This window comes from Cupressus sempervirens, chromosome 1 (genome assembly GCF_028749045.1).
Source record: "Cupressus sempervirens isolate cs-2001-9-10 chromosome 1, ASM2874904v1, whole genome shotgun sequence".
NCBI classification, from domain to species: Eukaryota; Viridiplantae; Streptophyta; class Pinopsida; order Cupressales; family Cupressaceae; genus Cupressus; species Cupressus sempervirens.
The window spans coordinates 656915652-656939066 of NC_143118.1; positions in this window are offsets into that span (position 1 = coordinate 656915652).

The following is a 23415-nucleotide window of genomic DNA, read 5'->3' on the forward strand; positions in this document are numbered from 1 at the left end:
TCATAACTTCAACCTTTGTCTAGGTACTCTAGTTACATCTTATTGATTGCCACCTCCTTGTCAGTCAACCAACTTATAGTATTTGGACCACTAAAGCAATTGTCATTCCTACAAGTAGCAATTTTGACATCAATGACAAAACAATGATTGAAAATATTCTTTATCATTTTCATTACTCCTCAATCATGAGCTTTTCAATTATTTCCAACAATCTCCCTCTTTGGCATTGATGGCAAACCAAACTGATCACTTGATCAACTTAGTTACCACCAAACTCATGAGCATTTCCTACTACATTCTACTTCCTTCTTGACTGCTGCATTCATATATCTCCATATCTTTACCTTTCAGTTTCTCATAAATCTCCCTCTTTCATATATATCTCCATATCTTGAGTATCTCCTTCTTACTTTGTATTGATCAGTTTTCTGCATATATCTCCCTCTTTGACATAAATGCCAAAGATGTAGCATCTTTAACATGCAAAATATAAGCTTTACATCTCATATTTTCTCCCTCTGTCACCATGCTTGTGACTGATTTGGAATTCCTGCTCCTGCTGTCATCCTCTATATCATTCTTCTGATATTTCAATGATTTTTTCCTGTTGATGCAAAGTAGCTTCTTTGTTGCTTTAAACTACTTGAGTTAGGGGTATTACCCCCAACTTGCCTCTAAGATATTCATAAGCATCCTTGGGAAATGGTTTGGTGAAGATATCTGTAGTTTGTTCCTTTGTGTGAATGTACTCCATCTTCACTTGTTTGTCTTCTACCAATTCTCTGACATAATTATACTTGATTTCAATATGCTTGGTTTTTGCATACATTACTGAATTCTTGGATATGTTTATAGCACTTGTATTATCACAATACAATATCATAGGTTTATTTACCTCTTTTTTCATTCCTTTCAATAGATGTGTGAGCCACACAATGTTTGTACAATTGACTACTACTGCCACATATTTTGATTCTACAGTGGACTGAGATGTGCATGTTTCCTTCTTGCTAGTCCAAGTAACTAGTCTTTTACCTAAAAATAATGTTCCTCCACTTGTGCTTTTTCTGTCATCAATTTTGCCTCTCCAATCTGCATCTATGTATGCATTGATCTCAAACTTTTCATTATTTTTATAATATAGACCAAAATCATCAGTTCCTTTGAGATACCTCATTATTCTTTTTACTGCTATGAGATTATTCTCTTTAGGATTTGTAGAGAATATAGTCACTATTCCAATTGCTAATTCTATCTCTGGTCTGCTATGTACAACATATTGTAATTTTTGAATCATGAATCTGTACATTTTTTGATTAACTTCAGCTGATACATCATTTTTGGATAGTTTGTGTCCTGTTGCCGTAGGTGTGCTAACTGGTTTGGAGTCTTCCAATCCAAACATTTTAAGTATCTCTTTGATGTACTTTTATTGTGTCATAAATATACCATGTTTTAGTTAATGTACTTGCAAACCAACAAAAATTTTGATTTCTTCAAACATAGACATCTCAAACTCATGTTTCATTTTGTCTGCAAAACTTTTGCAAAGCACTTCCTTTCCTCCAAACACTATGTCATCCACAAAGATTTTAGATACAATAATATCCTTACCTTCTTCTAATTTGATGTACATGTTGTTGTTATCATCAGTTCTTTCAAATCCTATTTGCACTAGATACTTGTTAAGTCTCTCATACCATGCTCTAGGTGCTTGTTTTAGACCATAGAGTGATTTATGTAGTTTACAAACCATATCCCTATTATTTTCATCAACAAATCCCTCTGGTTGTTCAATATAGACTTCCTCTTCCAATATACCATTCAAAAAAGTAGACTTTACATCCATCTGATAGACTTTAAAACCTTTATATGTAGCATATGCAAGTAAAGTTCTTACTCATTCCATTCTCACAACAGTGGCAAATGTTTCCCCATAGTCTAATCCTTCTTCTTGAGAATAACCCTTACATACTAGTCTGGCTTTATTTCTAGTAATCTCTCCATTCTCATCTTGCTTGTTTCTGAATACCCACTTGGTGCCAATCACATTCTTGTCAACTGGTCTGGGAACCAAACTCAGGTTTTGTTCTTCTTTATTTGATCAATCTCTTCTTTCATAGCTTTATACCAGTCACCATACTGTAATGCATCATACACTATCTTAGGTTCAAATTTTCTTAATAGACATGATTCATTTCTTAGTCTATTCCTTGTCATTGGTCTTGCATCTTTGTCACCAATTATTTTTTCAGCAGGGTGATACCTCTTCACATATTTGGACAATCTTGGTTCTGTTTTTGTTTCCATATTTGATCTTTCAGATTCAGGATCACTATGCACTTCATTGTCAAGTAGTTCTACATCTCTGTCATGTGTACTCACTTCAAAGTCAGAATGAGCATTTTTTTTCATTCTATAACTCGGCTTCTAAATGCAACTCAGCATTCACTGGTTGTGACTCGGCTGAGACTAAAGTTTATTGTTGAATCTCAATTTGATTGATATTATCCTCGTCAATAGGCATTCCTTCATAAGAATATACAAAGGTTCTATAGTCATCCATTTTCTTTGGTTTTTCAACTTGGACATCTGCATGCTCATCAAAGTTTATATTTGCACTTTCCACAATTTTGTTAGTGTTAGTATTTAAACACTTGTATGCTTTACTTCTAGTGGAGTAACCAAGGAATATGCCTTCATCACATTTTGCATCAAATTTTCCATTTCTAGTATCTTTAAGGATAAAGCATTTGCAACCAAATAATTTGAAATGCTTTACATTGGGTGAGTGACCATACCATAGTTCAAAAGGTGTTGCATTAGTACCTTTCTTGACTTGTACTTGGTTCAGTGTATGAACAGCCATGCTTACAGCTTCTCTCCAATATTTCAGAGCAACAGTCTTTTCCATCATTAATGTTCTAACACAGTCAATCAAAGATCTATTTCTTCTCTCGACAATTCCATTTTGTGGGGTAGTTCTAGGAGCTGATGTTTGTCTCTTGATTCCTTTGTCTTTGCAAAATATCTCAAATTTGTTTGATGTGAATTCACCACCTCTGTCTGATCTCAGGCATTTCAAATTTTTTCCTGTTTCCTTTTCAACTCTAGCCACATACCAGTTAAACATTTGAAAAGAATTAAATTTTTGTTTTAAGAACATAATAGTCATCATCCTGGAATAGTCATCAACAAACAACATTATATATTTATCTCCTTTGTAGCTTTGTACTTCTATTGGACCACACAAGTCAGTATGGATTAACTCAAGTACTTCTTTAGATCTATAGTTTTTACTCTTGAAACTTGATTTCGTCATCTTCCCTAGCTGACATTGTTTGCACATGATATTGTCAGGCTTCTTCAATTTAGGTAAACCTGTGACTTTCTTCATTTTGCTAATATTGACCAAATTATCAAAGTTGACATGACATAGCCTTCTATGCCATAACCACACATCATCAAATTTTGCAACAAGACAAGAAGTATTTTCCATATCAAGATAAAATAGATTGCTTCTTGTTTGATCTCCTTTTCCTATCAATTTACCATCAGTATCATAGATTTTTGCAGTTTTGTTTTCAAATTCTACTTTGCACCCTACATTGCCTAATTGTGAGACACTTAGCAAATTGTAGTTTAGTCCTTCAACATAGTATGCATTATCACATGAGATTTTCTCTATAAGCTTAATGGAACCTTTTCCTTTTATTTGACATGGAGCATCATTACCAAATCTAATACTATTTCCATCATATTGAGTAAAGGTAACAAACTTACTTTTTTCTCCTGTCATGTGATGTGAGCATCCCCTATCTATGATCCATCTGTCATTATTGTTCATACATGTTACCAGTGTTGTAAGCTCTTCTTCATTAGATTGGTCCTTCATGGCCACATAAATGACTTCATCATCATTATCATCAGAATCCTCTTCAACAATATAGCACTTCTTGCCTTTGTCTTTGTAATCTCTCTTATCATCTTCTCTTCTATTTTTGTACTTGTTACCTTCCTTGTATTCCTTTTTCTATGTACACCTTGCAGCAATATGTCCTACTTCATTGCAATTGAAACAAATAATAGGCAGCTTACCCTTGAGTTTTTCTTTCCCTCTGTGAAATCTTCTAGCTAGTAAAGCTTTCAATTGTTCCACATCTTCCTCATCAGTGCTACTATCACTGGATACATATTTCATCTTTCTTCCCTTCTTTGATTTCACCTGATCAACATCTTGTAGTGATAGCTTGGCCTTGAAAGTAGATTCAACATTCTCAGGTCTGTAGTTGTCAAAGTTAGATAGCTCAAATGCAGTGAGTCTACCCACTATACCTTCAAAGCTTAGATTATTTCTTGGAACACATCTTAGCTCTTGTATAGTTGATACTCTAATAGAATATATAAGGAGAAAGGTTCTTAAGAACTTACTATTAATAGTATCGTCATCCAATTGACCACTCAAACATCTTATTGCACTTACCACTTCCTTTATTCTAGAGGCATACTAAGCAGCATTCTCACTTTCTTCCATTTTCATATCATCAAACTTTCCTCTGAAGCTTTCTCTTTTTGCTCTTTGAACATTCTAATCTCCTCCATAAATTTCTAATAGGGCTTTCCACATTTTGAATGCAGTGTCACATCCTTTGATGTCATCAAATTCAGCATAGTTGAGTGCAGAAGCAATTTCCAGCATTGTCTGATTGTGTTCCTGTTTGTTTTACAAATCTTCTATAGTAAGAGTACCAGTTGGATCAACATGTTCAGTAACAATTTAATTTTGGGCATAATCTCCTATGGATCCAAGATGTAACTTCATCAAGCTTTTCCATGCAACAAAGTTGTCTTTGTTGAGCTTGGGAACTTCTCTCTTAGGCATTTTGATCTTTTTTGCTTCTAGTCCTTCTAAACTAAGTCAGCAGCAAGGCTCTAATACCAATTGTTATAATTCTTTAGAATAACTGAGGGGGATTGAATTAGTTATTCAAGGTCCAATGCCTTTTTCTTTTTCTTTTTTAATTCTCAATAACACATGACTGAAACTATCATGCATGTAATTTGAACATTTAAACAACTATAAAAAGTAGACATGCATCACACCATAACACTAAGAATTTGATAACCCAGAAACCCTCCAAGAATAAGAAGGTAAAACTAGGGTGGGAGTGATACCCACAAAATAACTACGCAATTAATTTCAACCACTTTTGATGGTCTGCCCTATTAAAGGCTATAACACATTGTTAAATGTGGCCTTGTTAGAGGATTTCACCATATTGTTAGGAATGGGCCTATTAAAGGACTTTGGAAAATTCACTAGGAATGTCACCCTATTAAAGTATTTATAACATGGCTATTAAACCAACCTAAGTTCATAGGTTTTATCTTAATTGTTACAATTTCTAGAGAGTAACAACAATGGCTTTTGATCTAATACAACTTACAATATATCTTGCAGATTATAGATCACACTTCAGTTCAATCATGTGCTTGGCTTTAATTGCTTTAGATCTATCAGCTTGTCATCTCAAGCTTCATCACCTTGAGTATTCTTACTCATCATAGCAATGCAATCATATCTATGGTAACCTATCGAAGTAGAGTATTTGTACTCTCTTCCACCTTAGCACCTTCTTTAGCACTTCATGCTAGACCATCTCTCCTCTTTTGCTTCATGACCTTATGACTCCTTAAATAGAAATCTGGAATCTCTTTTCAGCTCGATTCTCCCTCTCCAATTTTAGGGTTTCAATAGATTAGGTAAGATACAATGTATCTATCCCATATCTTGCTCTTATCTAGAAACTTCATCTAGAATCCAATTTTATTTGCCAAAAAATAGTTTACATAGTGTTCTATGTCACCATCTCATCATTCTTATCTTCTATCTAATTCACAAAATTCTAGATAACAACCATGTCGGCTCAAATATGGTGAATCTTTGATTTTCAAAATAATGTAGAAACTCAGCATTATTGATTTACTAATGCTTGACACACTTTGTATTACTCGGCTCCTATATTCTGCTCGGCATTTGATCTTCGCTCAGCACTTGATATTTACTTGGCACTTGAAGATCACTCGACACTTGATATTTACTCGGCACTTAATATTTACTCAGCACTTGATATTTACTCAGCACACTCTAGAGGTGAACTTGCTCGACTTCAACTAAGAATTTGTTCAGCACTAACTAGCTTGCTTGACACTCTCTTATGAACTTAGTTAGGCTATACAAATGACTTAGCTAAACCTTGCATCTTTGATATATCTTGGTACGTCTATCCTTTGTGTCTTAGAGTATGTCATCAATACACTATTTCATCAATGGCTTAGCTAATCCTTATACTTCATTACAACATCATAACTTCAACCTTTGTCTAGGTACTCTAGTTACATCTTATTGATTGCCACCTCCTTGTCAATCAACCAACTTATAGTATTTGGATCACTAAAGCAATTGTCATTCTTGCAAGTAGCAAGTTTGATATCAATGAGAAAACAATGATTGAAAACATTCTTTATCAATTCCATTACTCCTCAATCATGAGCTTTTCAATTATTTTCAACATTAAGACAATGGTAAAATGATGTATTGATAGTATACTTGAAAATACAAATGTTGGCCACACTTACAAATACTAGTAGAATAAGTTGTAACAAGGTTTTCTGCAAAGCTTAAACTAAGTTCATTTGTGAGTGCCTAGCTAGCTAGTTCATGTTGAACAGATTCTCAATTAGTGCTGAGCAAATGCAAAATCTAGTGTGTGCCAAGTGAAATAGAAGGAGCCAAGCAAGTTAAGGTGTTGAGAATGTAATAGGTGTCAAGCATCAAAAAACTTAGTGGATGCCAAGTGAATCCATAGTAGGTGTCGAGCATTAGTAAAATGTAGTTGGTGCTGAGTAACACAATATATGCCAAGCACCAGAATTTCAATGATGCCAAGCTATTGCATTATTTGAATAGTCAAACATTCACCAAATTTGAGCCACCAAGGTTGTTACCTTGAATTTTGTGAACTAGATGGAGGATAAGGATGATGAGCTGGAGGCACAGAATTTTAGATAAACCATTTTTAGGTAAATTCAAGAGGATTCTTCATGATGTTTCTAGAAGGAACAAGATATGGGTTAGATGCAATGAATCCTACCTAATCCATTCAAACTGAAATTAAAGGAGGGAAAAATCAAGTAGGAAAAGCAATTCTAGACTTCTATTTAAGGATTCATAGGCCAAGAAGATAGAGTTGTTGAAGTGTTAAATTGTGAAGTTGTTGAAGGGTGTCAAGTAGAAGGCATTGAAAAGGAAGAACAGAGCATAGAGACTCTACTTTGATAAGTGGTCATATAGGAGATTACACTGGTACATCAAGCATGTAGATTCAAGGAGACAAAGCTTGAAAGGAGGAAAAGCTATTAGAGCTATAGAATCCAAAAGTCAAGAAAATTGTGAAGAGTTGAATTGAGATTTGAAATTTGCAAGATAAGTTGTGAGTTGTATCAAGTCAAAAGCCCTTGTTGTTACTCTCTAACAATTGTATCAGTTAGGATAAAATCCTATAGACTTAGGTTAGTTTAATAGCCATTTGTAAATCCTTTAATAGAGTGGCATTCTAAATGAATGTTCTCAAGTCCTCTAACTAGGCCCACTTCTAATAAGGTGGTTAAATCCTTTAACCAAATCACATTTAATAGTGTGTTTTAGCCTTTAACAAGGCAAGCCTTTCATAGGGCATCACTTTAGAAGAGTGAGAATTGAGTAGCATGTTATTGGTGGTTTTTCCCAAATTGGGTTTCCATGTAAATCACTGTATTATGTGTTGATCTTTCATGTGTTACTCTTACATGTTGATTTTCAATAACTTGCTAAGTGGGAGAATTTAAGCTTGGATGAATAAACAGTTTGATGGGTTCACTTTACTTGATGAAAAAATTTTATCAGGACATTTGGACCTTGAATAACTATTCACCCCCCCCTCTCAGTTATTCTAAAGAATTTCTAATGATTGGTATTAGAGCCATCTGCTGATTTAGTTCAAAGGTACTAGAAGCAGGAAGATCAAGATGTCCAAGAGAGAAGTTCCCAAGCTCAATAGAGACAACTTCACTACATGGAAAAAATTGATAAAGCTACATCTTGGATCAATACATGATCATGCACAATCCTCAATTGATCTAGAACATGTTGACCCACATGTATCCACTACAGAAGATATGAAGAAAAAGAAGGAGCACAATCAGGAAATATTGGAGATTTCCTTTTCCCTCAACTATGTTGAATTTGATGACATCTAGGGATGTGACTCTACATTCAAAATGTGAGAGCCTTGACTGATATTTATGGAGGAGATCAAAATGTTCAAAGAGAAAAAAGAGAAAGCCTTAGAGGAAAGTTTGATGACATGAAAATGGAGGAAGGTGAGAATGTTTCTCAATATGCCTCTAGAGTGAAAGACGTAGTAAGTGCAATAAGAAGTTTGGGTGGTCATTTAGAAGATGATACTATCAATAGAAAATTCTTAAAAACTTTTCTCCCCATCTATGCTATTATAGTTTCAGTCATACAAGAGTTAAGATATGTACAAGGAAACACACTAAATTTTGAAGGGATGGTAGGAAGACTTACTTCATTTGAGTTGTGCAACTTTGATAACTACAAACCTGAGAATCTTGAATGTACTTTCAAGGCCAAAATATCAATGAAAGACACTAAGGAGGTAAAATCAAAGAAGAAGAAAAAGGAAAAATATGCATCTAGTGATAGTAGCACAAATGAAGAAGATGTGGAACAATTGGAAGCACTACTAGCTAGAAGATTTCACAGAGGCAAAGGTAAGCTACCTATCATATGTTTTAATTACAATGGAGTAGGTCATATTGCTTCAATGTGTACATAGAAGAAGAACTACAAAGAAGAAAACAAGCACAAAAATAAAAGAGAAGATGACAACAAAGATTACAAGGACAAAGGAAAAAAGTGCTACATTGTTAAAGAAGATTATGATGATAATGATGATGAGGTAGTCTATGTAGCCATGAAGTATGAGTCAAATGGAGATGAGATGGTAACTTGTGTGAACAAAAATGAAAAATGAATCATAGATAGTGGATGCTCACATCACATGACAGGAGACAAAAATAAGTTTATAACCTTTACTTAGTATGATGGAAATAGTGTTAGATTTAGAAATGATGCTCCATTTAAATCAAAGGAAAAGGTTATGTTAAAATTATAGAGAAAATTTCATGTGATAATGCATACTATGTTGAAGGATTGAACTATAATTTACTGAGTGTGTCACAACTAGGCAATGTTGGTTGCAAAGTGGAATTTGGAAACAAGACTACCAAAATCTATGACACTGATGGAAATCTGATAGGAAAAGGTGAACAAACTAGGAGTAATTTGTTTTACCTAGATATGGAAGATGCAACCTATCTCATTGTAAAACTTGATGATGTTTGGTTATGGCATAAAAGGCTATGTCATGTTAACTTTGATAATATGATTAGTATCAGCAAAATGAATAAAGTCAGAGGTTTGTCAAAACTGAAAAAAGCCTAAAAATACAATGTGCAAACAATATCAACTAGGGAAGATGACCAAGTCAAGTTTCAAATTTAAAACCTACACATCCAAAGAAATATTAGAGCTAGTCCATATAGACTTATGTAGCCCAATAGAAGTAAAAAGCTACCAAGGAGATAGATATATAATGTTATTTGTAGATGACTACTCCAGGACAATGACTGCCATGTTCCTAAAACAAAAATTTGATGCATTTCAAATGTTTAATTGGTATTTCCTTAGGGTTGAGAAAGAAACAAGAAAGAGTCTGAAGCATCTAAGATTAGACAGAGGGAGGAATTAAAAGACAAACATTAGCACCAAGAACTCCTCCATAGAATGGCATTGTAGAGAGAAGGAAAAGATTAGTGATAGACTATGCTAGAACATTAATGATGGAGAAGAATGTTGCACTAAAGTACTGGAGAGAAGCTATTAGTATTGTAGTCTACACCTTGAATTGAGTTCAAGTCAAGATAGGAACAAATGCAACACCTTTTGAATTATGGTATGGTCACTCACCCAATATAAGAAATTTCAAAGTGTTTGGTTGTAAATACTATATTTTTAAAGATACTAGAAATGGAAAGTTTGATTCAAAGAGGGATGAAGGCATATTCCTTGGATACTTTGCCTAAAGCAAAGCATATAAGTGTTTGAATACTAACATTAATAAGATTGTAGAGAGTGCAAATGTAAATTTTGATGAGCTTGCAGAAGATCAAGTTGATGAAATCAAGAAACCAAAAGAGTATAGATCCTTTGTATATTTCTATGAAGGAATGCCTACTGAAGAAGTTGCAAATTAGGTTGGGATTTAGCAACAAGTTTTAGTATTAGCTGAGTCATAGCTAGTGAATTCCAAGCTGCATTCAAAAGATGAGTTGTAGAATGAAAATAATGCACATTCTAACTCTAATGTTAGTACACATGAGAGGGATGATGATATATTAGAAAGAGATGTGCACAGTGACTTTGAAGCTGAAAGATCAAACATGGAAAGAAGGACAAAACCAAGACTATCTAAGCATGTGAGAAGACATCACCCTACAAAACAAATCATTGGTAACAAGGAAGCAAGAACAATGACAAAGAATAAACTAAGGAATGAATCATGTCTATTGAGCAAGATTGAGTCCAAAATAGTGAAAGATGCACTGCAAAAAGATAATTGGCATAAAGCAATGGAAGAAGAGATAGATTAGATTGAAAATAACAAAACTAGGACTTTAGTTCCTAGACCAGCTAATAAGAATGTGATTGGCACCAAATGGGTGTTTATAAACAAGCTAGATGAGAATGGTGAGATCACAAGAAATAAGGCTAGACTAGTTTGCAAAGGTTATGCACAAGAAGAAGGATTAGATTATGGGGAAACATTTGCCCCTGTTGCAAGAATGGAAGGAGTAAGAATATTACTTGCATACTCTACCTACAAAGGTTTTAAAGTCTACCAAATGGATGTAAAGTCTACTTTTTTGAATGGTATACTAGAAGAGGAAGTCTACATAGAACAACTAGAGGGATTTGTTGATGAAAACAACAAGGATATGGTTTGTAAACTGCACAAAGCACTCCATGGTTTGAAGCAAGCACCTAGAGCATGGTATGAGAGACTACACAAATATCTTGTGAAGATAGGATTTGAGAGAATAGATGACAACAACAACCTATATATCAAGGTAGAAAAAGGTAAAGAAATTTTGATATTTGAGATTTTTGTTGATGACATAATATTTGGAGGAAAAGATGCCCTATTCAAGGATTTTTTAATCAGATAAAACATGGGTTTGAGATGTCAATGTTTGGAGAAATCAAATTCTTTATTGGATTGCAAGTACATCAACTAAAGTATGGCATATTTGTGACCCAATCAAAATATATCAAGGAGATACTTAAGACATTTGGCTTAGAAGATTAAAAATCAATTAGTACACCAATGGTAATAAGACATAAGCTATCCAAGAATGATGAATTAGCTAAAGTGAATCAAACATTATATAGATCAATGATTGGAAATTTGTAGTATGTTGTGCATAGTAGATCAGACATTGCATTAGCTATTGGAATAGTGGCAAGATTTTCTACAAATTCAAGAGAAAATCATCTTATGATAGCAAAAAGAATATTGAGGTACTTAAAAAGAACATATGACTTTGGCTTATATTATAGGAGGAGTGAAAAGTTTGTGTTGAAAGCCTACATTGATGTAGATTGGGTAGGTAATAATGATGACAGAAAGAGCACCAATGGAGGAGCACTTTTCTTAGGAAAAAGATTGGTTACTTGGACCAGCAAAAAGCAAAGTTGTACATCACAATCCACATCAGAAGATGAGTATGTTGCTGCTACTATCAATTGCACCAATATTTTATGGATCAAAAATCTACTATAAGGTATGAAGGAAGAGGTAACTAAACCTGTAGTACTCTATTGTGATAACACAAGTTCCATAAACATATCAAAGAATCTAGTGATGCATGCCAAAACAAAGCATATTGCAATTAAGTATCACTATGTAAGAGAATTGATGAAAGATAAGCAAGTAAGAATGGAATATGTCAGCTCAAAGGAATAGATTGTTGACATCTTCACAAAAGCACTACCTAAAGATGCATTTGAGTATCTTAGAGGTAAGTTAGGGGTGATACCCCTATCCAAAGCTGTTTGAGCAACAACAAAGATTGTCTTGCATCAAATAAGTTGATTGTTAAAATATTGTGAATTGATCTAGAGGACGTTTACTTTAGGATTTTGCCTAAAGTAATCAAAGTGCAAAAATTCCAAATTAGTCACAAGCAAGGTGACAGAGGGAGAAATTGGAAGTTCTAGAAGATGCTATAATTGCATGATAAGAAGCTGAAATAATAAATCTTTGACATTGTTGTCAAAGAGGGAGAAGTAGCAAGAAACTAATCAATAGCATTCAATTGTTCAATTGGATAAAGGGAGAAATAGGAGAAACTGATTAATGCATACAAAGGAAGAAAAAAAGTGTAAGAGGGAGTCACACTAGTTAAGAATAGTAGAGTTGATCAAAAGTAGTAAGCTATAGAAAAGAGGGAGTCAAAAAGGAACTGATATAACAAAAAGGAAAGAGAAAGGAAATAGCAATCAAGAGGGAGAAACAGAAGTAAAGAAATCAGGATAACAAATTAATGAGGGATATGTGAAATGGTTACACAATTTTTTTTTGGCATTTGATTTACTATTTTAACCTAGTTAACATTTTGATAACTTGGTTGATTAGTTTGATTTTCCATCAATGCCAAAGAGGGAGATTGTTGAAAATCTAATTGAAAAGATCATTTTTGATGAATGAAGAAGATTGGTTGCAAAGAGGGAGATTAGTGATGAAAAATGTTTTCAATCATTGTTTTGTCACTAATGTCAAACTAGCTATTTGATAGAATGACAATTGCTTATAAGATCTAAGTACTATCACTTAGTTGATTGATGAAGAGGATTTAATCAACAAGATGTAACAAAAGCACCTAAGAGAAAGGTTGAGTTATGATTTTGTAATGAAGTACAAGGATCAGTTAAGACAATAGTAAAATAATGTATTGATAGTATACTTGAAGATACAAATTTTGGCCACACTTAGAAACACTAGAAGAATAAGTTGTATCAAGGTTGTCTACAAAGCTTAAACTAAGTTCATTAGTGAGTGCCGAGCAAGCTAGTTCATGCCAAGTAGATTCTTAGTTAGTGCCAAGCAAATGCAAAATCTAGTGTGTGCTGAGTGAAATAGAAGGAGTCGAGCAAGTTTAGGTGTTGAGCATGTAATAGGTGTTGAGCATCAGAAAACTTAGTGGATGCTAAGTGAATCCATAGTAGGTGCCAAGCATCAATAAAATGTAGTTGGTGCTAGGTAACACAATATGTGTCAAGCACCAGAATTTCAATGATGTCGAGCTATTACATTATTTGAATAGTCAATGATTCGCCAAATCTAAGCTGACAAGGTTGTTACCTTGAATTTTATGAACCAGATGGAGGATAAGGATGATGAGTTGGAGGCACAAAATTTTAGATAAACCATTTTTAGGCAAATTCAAGAGGATTCTTCATGATGTTTCTAGAAGGAACAATATATGGGTTAGATTCAATGAATCCTACCTAATCCATTCAAACTAAAATTAAAGGAGGGAAGAATGAAGTAGGAAAAGCAATTCTAGACTTCTATTTAAGGAGTCATAGGCCAAGAAGATAGAGTTGTTGAAGTGTTAAAGTGTGAAGTTGTTGAAGGGTGTCAAGTAGAAGACATTGAAAAGGAAGAACAGAGCACAAAGACTCTACTTTGATAAGTGGCCATATAGGAGATTGCACTAGTACATCGAGCATGGAGATTCAAGGATACAAAGCTTAAAAGGAGGACAAGCTATTAGAGCTACAAAGACAAAAAGCTAGGCAAATTGTGAAGAGCTGAACTGAGATCTGAAGTCTACAAGATAAGTTGTGAGTTGTATCAAGTCAAAAGCCCTTGTTGTTAATCTCTTAAAATTGTATTAGTTAGGGTAAAATCCTACGGACTTAGGTTGGTTTAATAGTCATTTGTAAATCCTTTAATAGGGTGGCATTCCAAGTGAATGTTCTAAAGTCCTCTAACTAGGTGCACTTCTAATAGGTTGGTTAAATCCTTTAACTAGGTCACATTTAATAGTGTGTTGTAGCCTTTAACAGGGCAGGTCTTTCATAGGGCATCACTTTAGAAGAGTGAGAATTGAGTTGTATGTTACTGGTGTTTTTTCCCAAATTGGGTTTCCATGTAAATCACTATGTTATGTGTTGATCTTTCATGTGTTACTCTTACATGTTGATTTTCAATAACTTGCTAAGTAGAAAAATTTAAGCTTGGATGAATGAATAGTTTGATGGGCTCTCTTTACTTGATGAAAAAGTTTTATTAGGACATTTGGACCTTGAATAACTAACTCACCCCCCCTCTCAGTTATTCTAAAGCATTTATAACAAGATCACCTCTAAACAATGTCTTCTTGATCCTTCTTGATCAGATGTCTCAATGTTGTATCATTTTCTCTACCCTTTGTTTTTCTCTAACTGATTTTGCAATTCACTCTTTCTTCATAACTTCTAAGTCACCATGAATGCTCTATTTATGTATGAAAACTTCTCTCTTCACTCCTTCAATTCCTTATGCATTCATTCTTGAGAGTTTAGGGTTTCATCCTCCTTAAGAAGACTAAGTGACCTAGGGTTAGGTATGAATCTACAGCTGAGATTCATCCATTTTTCCACTTAAACCTTCCCATTTTTTGATTGGCTACATGTAATTACAAATGGAATCCAACTAGAGATTCATCCTTATCTCCAAAATATCAAAATATAACCTTAAGTCAGCTCAAAAATAGTTTACATAGTTGTTTGTGCCATTACAAAAATTTATGTAAATACTATGTCACTCGGCATATGAAGTCTCTAATGCTTAGCATGCACTAACCTTTATACTATGACTCGACACCTACATTGCTCGACATCCAGTATTTACTTGGCTCCTGAATACTTAGCATGGTCTATCTACTCGACACTTGAGTGACTTGGCACTCATTATAACTCAGTATGGTCTAATATTTATATGTTTTGCTTGGCATGTATTACTAGTTTGACATAAACTAAGTAAATGGCTTAAGTGTGTTGATACTCACTTGTCAAAACCAATCTAAGATCACCATAAGGACTTAAATTACAGTAATAAACAATCCAAGATAAGGAAATTAGTAATAAAATAGGAAACTATATTAACAATGGAAATCTAAATAAACTATATGAAAAAGCATTAAGGTAAAATTACAAAGACTCCTAGACTATATTTATTGGTTTTTAATACTAATCCTAACATCTAAACTTAAAGTGTTTTTGAAGTTACAAAAATGCATAAGGAAATTAGAAATTAAGATCCAACTAGATAGAATCTACTTTTAGATGTGAAAAGAAGCCTTTGACAAATTAGGGTCATAGAATTCAAAAATGGGATCTTAAAATCGAAAATCTAAAGGAAGGAATGCCTTCCTATGATCCCAATCATGATAGGGACATTTGTAAGTTTTCAAAAAATAACTAAATGGAATACGATAGAAGTATTTATAAAAGATGTATATATAAAGGACTTACATCCTAGGCAAGACTGGAGGTTTTCTTCTCCCTTCTTTCCTACCAGTGTCTATTTAAACGAAGAACTTATTTTTTATTTTTATCAATATAATATAATATATATGTCCTTGGCCTTTTATTGATAAAAAAAGAATAAAAATAACTATGTTTTAAATATTTCAAAATAATAGATTAATGTATAAATATTAGACATTTATATATCTAAGAAAAAAACTTTAAATGTTATTGGTTGGATTAAATATTTATTTGCATCCCGATGTATAAGTAACATGTCATATCTAGGAACTAACAAGACTATGTCCATATTTGTACTTGTATAGTTAGTTGTATAGCCATTTTGGTTGTCCTAAGAGTACTTGTAAAGTTGTGTTGGTCCTTCAATAACTATTCAAAAACTCAAACTAATCAAGTTACTTGTGAGAGGATATTGGTATATGTAGAATTTATTAATAGATTCATGATAATTATTTTATTGATTTTTTTTTAATTTAGTAATTAGGGCCTTGGGTTAGTAAGCAATGAATGAGTATTTGAGTTAAGTTTCTTCTCCCTTCCATTTGTAATGGTGAATTTATTTTATCTCAATTTATCTCATTTTTAAAATTGAATTTATGTAAAGATGTCAACGTGTGTTCACTTTTTGTCAAGATGTTGATTATATTTTGCATATGTAAATGGGTCATGGTTTATTGTTTTTTGATAGCCACATATTATAATGGGAATATCCACAATGGCATGCTATTTTTTTAATTGAATATGTAAATTGTTATAAGCATATTTTGGATAGTAGAGTTAGTTTTAGTGTGTTATCAAGCATGATGTAGTAGTTCCATGTTGGTTTAGTATTTCAAATACTTAGCCTTTGTGTTGCATAAAAATGTAACTAAGGAAATAACACTAAGAAACTAATGCACATTCTTACATTATCATGCAAAACCTCAAAATATGAAAGAAGACATGTAAATGAACAACAAAATAGCACTATGCAAACCTCATGAAACCATCAAGTGTAGATGATTTCATTGCTCATGGGATGTGGTTGCTCACTAGTCCAGCAGCATAACAATAAGGTAGATAGTGCTTCATGAAAATGAGGAGAGGGCTCTCCTTTTATAGGAAAATGGATGCAATGGATGGCTAAGATAAAATGCAAGATGGAGGGCTAGGATCTCTCAAGATCAATGAGGTGTCCATGAGGTGGAGGCCAAGTAGACTCCATATGGATTAGGGTTTTGACCATTCAAAGGGGGCAATATGCTCACACATGTGTGAGCAACCTTTGATGGTGACATGATCAATGAGGTGTGAGAAGCATGGCTTCTCACACATGTGTGAGACAACTTGAAAGTGATGGGTCAATAACATGTGTAAGAGGGTTGGAGGCTCAAGGTTTCTCACACATGTGTGAGACACCTTGGTTCACATGTGAAGGGGGACAAGGTTGTAAGAGGCATGCAAGATATGAGGGATAAGGAAAGTGTGAACATCTCTCACACATGTGTGAGGATTCCTCACACATGTGTCAGAACACACTTAGGATCAAGAGGTGATTAGCTAGGATGATTAGGAAAGAAAAGCATGATTAGGAAGTGGGTAGGTTTAGCATTGTGGGTTAGTTAGGCTAGTGAGGTTAGGTGAGGGTTAAATGTAGGAGCCATGTGCTCAAATAGGATTAAATGTAATATTTAATTACTAGTGGGATTAGGAGAGAATTAATTAAGTAAATAACATACTTAATTAAAGCGGATGGGTTAGGATTTAAATAAACCTCAGTTTATTTAAATCAAGGAAAGGCGAACATAATTAAATAAATGTAAAATTTATTTAATTAAAGGTAAGGGAATTAAATAAATAATAAATATTTATTTAATTGGTCAAGACACGTGATTTGGACAATTTTAGGTCTCTACATTTTTCCCCTCTTTGATATAGCATTAGTAATGTTATATCAAAGAAGAATAAAATATAGTGGTTGAAAGGATAAGACTAGTAGCATGATGCCCCCATCATGAAAGGATGAGGAAGGATGATGAGGATGGAGGGGTATGCCCCCTCGAGAGGACATGCGGGTTAGAAGAACATGGATGTTCTCTCGAAATAGAAAGGAAGAGAGAAAAAGTTATGCTTCAATGGTGTGAACAACCTAAGTTTGATATTGTATTCGACACTATGCACCAAGGTATGAGGAACCAAGATGACCATGTGTCAAGTACGTGATAAAAAGGGGTCTAATACAACCATATGCCTTATGAAACCATGATATGGAAGATCATGATTCCTGGGACAATAGGATGCAAAGACCATGATACATGTAAAAAATGCTAATGCATACAAGTAATCAAGCAACCATGCACAAAAGACCAAAAGCAAACCACCATTTTGCCCCTAGTCAAGCTAAAAACCCATTAATGGACTGATTGATGATGATTGATTAAGGATGGAAAAGCTAATGCTAAGCATAATGCACATCCAAGGATTGGGAAGGATTCATCCCATGATAATGATGTTTGAATAGGGTTAATAGATTATCAGTTGATCGGGTCAAATTGATGAATTGATTAGGATTGATGTACAACATTACAAGATTAGATTGATTGGATTAGTATTGATTGCATAGTTGATATTTTTTGATTTTTTGATTTTATGGCGGATAGAAGAATGAACATGGGTGAGATTGGAAGAATCATGTTGATAGGATGAAGAATGATGATAGTAGGATCGATATGATTGGAAAGGATTAGAAGAATTGAAAATTGATTGAAGTATGAATTTGATTGAATTGAGTGGAAGAACTAGATTGAATGTGATATAAATGAATAGAAGGGATAGAAATGAATGGATTAGACAAATGTGAGATAGAATGGATAGAAATGAATTGATCGAATGAATGATGGGATAGAATAGATTGGGACCAATGACAAGGGAGAGTCAAGGTAGGGTAAATGGAGGAGAAGCAACGTGAGGTGGTGGATGACAAGAATGGTGAAAGGATATGAGGGGCCAAATGATATGGAATTGGAAAATGTGGAGTCAAGGATCATGTTTCGAAGGAGTCCAAATGCCCCATACTAAGGATGGGAAAATGGAAGGAAATGTGGTGGGAAAGGATGGATGAAAATGGATAAATGGCATGAAGGCTAGTGTATGGAGGAAGAGGAGGCATGCGCTTGTCCAAAGCATGTATGAACATTTTGTTATTGTGCCTCTAATATGGATCACGAGAATGGGGATGCAATCAGAATGAATATGGGATATGGGAGGGAGGGATGGAAAATGGATAATGATATGAATAGTATAGGTGACATGTGGGATATGAAGTGGATGAAATGAAAGGGATAACCAAGATCAAGGACAAATGAAAAAAAAAAATGGAAGCATGTAGGAAAATGTGTGGATAATGCACAAGGGATATGGAAAGTAAGCATGTGGATGGATGAAAGGAAAGTGGAAGTCAAGATCAAATATGGAAAAGGATAATGAATGGTAGATGGAAGTATGGAAGATATGTATGGAAGTTTGGTATAGTTGGAGCTTGCCCCCACTATAGAGTGCAAGTGGAAGAGGAAAAGTGAATGGATGGATAAGCGGATGTGGAAGACTATGGATACATGATAGTAAAATGAAGGGAGAACTCAAGCATCTATTTATGTGGATGGTATCCCTTGATATTGTTCTTTTTTAATTTTCAAGGAATTTTTACTATTTGCTCATAGATGTTGGTAGGATGGTGAATGGAGGAAAATGACTTATGAATGGGTGGGAGGAAGACATGGTTGATGAATGCTAGGTTGGAAGACTTGTGGATGGATGGATGAAGGAGGCGAAAAGATTGTCATTGGCACACACCTTGAAGGGTGATGGAAAGGAGGAAATTGTGGAGGATAGGTAGGAGAAAGTTTGAATTTTGGGATATAGGGACCCAAAATGGATGAAGGAGACAATGGATTTGGAATGGTGGATTTAGGTATATAAGGACCCAAAATGGATGTTGAAGCCTTTGGATTAGCAGAATTAGATTCCATTTTGAATCTTTCTTTGAGATTCATTGCTACATTAAGTAGCTTTGGTATGCACAAAATTTTTGCATTTTTGATTTTCAGCCTTTGCGGCCTTTTGATTGTGCTTTGGATCAGATTTTTCTTTTCTTGAACATGTCTTTTACAGGGGACATGTTGATCATTGGATTTTTGTGGATTTTTGGCATTATTTGTTTTTTCGTTAGCATCCAATTTGTTTTCATTGGCTATGGTATGGGTGCATGAAGGTAAATGAGATGGAGAGCGTATGGATGATGAATGTTGGAAGGAAGTCAAGGATGTGTGCTGTTGTTGATCTGTAGGAGCATGAGGGGATGATGTGGTAGACATGGATATGGTGGATGGATGTATGTAAGGGCCCAAAATGGAAGGAAGGGGTGAAGGGTTTAGCGGTGGAATATAAGGACCTAGAATGGATGGAAGTGAGGAAGGCAAGGGAATATGGATATAAGGTCCTAAAATGGACTTGGAAGATGAATGATGGAAGTGTTTAGGTTTGGATGGAGGAATTGTGGAAGGTGTACCAACATCTTGAGCCATTATTTCTTCAAGGGCATGCTTATCATTTTTAACACAAGATGTGAGTCCATGTATATGGGATTCATGAGTGGATAGGATAGGCATGATATAATCATGTGGGGGATTAGGATCATGAAGGGGATGATGGGGGATAATAGGATCATGAGATGGAGTGGCATCATGAAAGGCAAATGAAAGGGTGCTTTGATCTTGACTTGAAATAGAATCATGTGGCGGAATGCATGGATCATGAGATGGAGTGATTTGATCTTGACATGGAGGAATGTTAGTGGAAGAAATGGAAGGGACTTCTTCATGAAGTGGAGGAGCTATGGAGGCTAACTCTTGAGATGGAGTGGAATCGGTAATGTGTGTGGTACGTGGAATGTCTTGATCTTGGTTAGGAATAGAATCATGAGATGGACTAGGAGGGGTAAATGGATCTTGATGGATAGGGGAAGGATGGGATGGAGAAATGCTTGGATCTAGAGGAGAAGAGGCATCTATAATGTCATGCTTTTGAGGAAGAACTTGGGGTGCTTGGCTCACTTTATCTTGTTCTTTACACTTAGCCAAGAGTGATGAGAAATACCCCTTACAAGGTGGGGATGATGTGGATTTTGGAGGATTAGGATTGTGGTAAGGTGAAACTATGGGTGGGGGATTGCATGGAGGGTTGGGGTTGGATGGGACATGAGGATTAGGATCTTCGAAACATGGGAGAAGAGGACACATGGCATGGAAGGTGGCCTCTTGCTGTTGGCTTGCCAAGAGATAATTCTTTAATTGTTCCATGTCCATGGCAAGGGCATTCGTGTTGGAGGAAGTGTGTGGGACATGAATGGAATTGTGCATAGTTGAAGGGTAATGAGGTGGGTTTCCCTTGTCAAAGGTAGAGGAATAATGAACATGAGATGGATTAGATTTTGATATGAAGTGTTGAGGATGGATTTGATATGTAGGTTGAACGAGAGGTATAACTCCATATTGTCTTTGAAGATCGTCAACCATTTGATTAAGAAAATTCAAATCCATAGATACTAGAAGAAGAGTGATGAAAGATTTGATATGAACTTAGGACTAGGAGCTTTGGACTTTGTGTTGATTGGATTGTATTTGATATTGATTTGATTGAATTTGATTGGATTTGATTTGATATTGAATTTAATTTGATATGATTGGATGAGGGTTTGATTTGATTTGATAAAAAACCTATGATATTGTGAACAAGTGAATATTGGATTTGAATGAAAGTCCAATGTTAATGAAAATGCTCCTATGACCAAAGTAGAATATTTGATGAAAAGTTGAATTAGAAAAAAAAAATGTGAATGAAATTAGAAAGATTGATTATGGAGGAATATGTAGATGGATCGAATTAGAAATTGATTAGAAATGAATGAATTTGACAAGGGATTGGATTAGAAGAATGATGATGTGGAGGATTGAATTAAGAATGCATTATGAGATTGGTGGAGGAAATTGGATCTAGATGATGATAAAGCATGACTAGGATGAAGATTATGGAATTAGATTGAATGACAAGGATTTGATGTGGACGAATATAGAGATGATGCAGACGTCAAGGAATGCTATGAATGAAGAAGACAAGAGATGTATGAAGGTGATGAATGTGATGGAAAGAACAAGTGATGTGGAAGTGATGTGGACAACTTGACTAAGAGGTCTTAAACCAAGACTTGTTTTTGTTGTTTTTGAAATTGTTTTTTGATTTTTTTGGATTTTTGAACTTTTATGATTTTTTTGGATTTTTGTGTTTTAAGATGCAAAATATATACAATGAAATATGTACAAGGCAAGTGTGTTTCAAACATGCAAGAACATCAAACACACCAACAATCCTATAAGGTTTTGACTAGGATATACAAGGATGAACTAAAGGGCATCCTCGATATACACAAGGTACATGAGGCCCAAATCTGAGATGAAAGAAAATACTGCCACATAGCCGGGGGGAGACGGTAACCCAAATCTCCTCCCTCACTTCTCAAAGGTATAAAGTTCTTTGGGGCTTAGCCAAGAGTGACAATATTTTACTTCCAAGAGAGGTGTCTTTCGATTCACCTCCCAATTTTTATACTCCGCCAGAACGCTGGAGTTGAGGTCATCCCAAGGGGTGATGAAATCCCCAAGCAGGCCTCCTAAAAAAAATAAAAACAAGACCACTTATTTCTTGTGCACCCAAGATCACCCGAAGGTGCAAGGGGAGAGAATATGTAAGTGGCCTTGGGGTTCAAAAAAGACATGTGTTCATTCCCAATGAAGCTTTAGGTTACGTAATCTACTTGAAGACACACATGTTTAAAGCATACAATGTTCTTTCCAATTTGAAATGTCACCAATGTAAATGAAATGCAGATTCGTCAACAAGAAAGTAAAGCGAGTGTGTGTGCATAAGAAAAATTGTTGAAAATGAAATAAATTTCTCTTAAGGCATTCAAGATTGTGTGAGTTTGTTTTAAGCACCAATTCAAAATGTTTTCTAACCTAAGCATACATTTCCATTCCCTTAAGGCATTCAAGATTGAATTTGATTGTTTTAGTGTTTAACCATGCATTCAGAGATGAATGTTTATGCATACAAGCTCATTTTCAAAATAAAATTAAGGCAAAATCTGCAAGAAATATGATTAGTGATAAGATATCCTTGCAAAAACATAAGTTAGTGCATCAAAAATGTGGAAAAAATGGGAAACAACCCTGTGATGAAAGAGTTAGCACAAATTTTTGTCTTTAACAGGAAAAATAGAGATATAAACAGCATCAAAATCTCATAAAACTAACACCATGACGACGGGCTCGGAATCAACTTTTTGGCGATATTTCATTTTGCAAAAACGGAGCTCGTATGCTCAAGTTATGAGCAAAAAACCAAAGGTTGCTCCTTATGGTCTTAGAGGGGCATGGAATGCTGATGCAGTGCTGACATCAGCAACCTATGAGCAAAAAAAAAATTGACGGTTAGGAACATGTCAAGCAAAAAATTTTTTTTGTTTTTTGAACATTTTTGGCTAAAAATAAAATAAAATATGTATATATACATATAAAGTCAAATCTAATTGATTAAAAAGATTAACTTGGTTCTTAAAATTTAAAATTAAAATAAAAATAAAGTTTGGAAATAACAAAAGT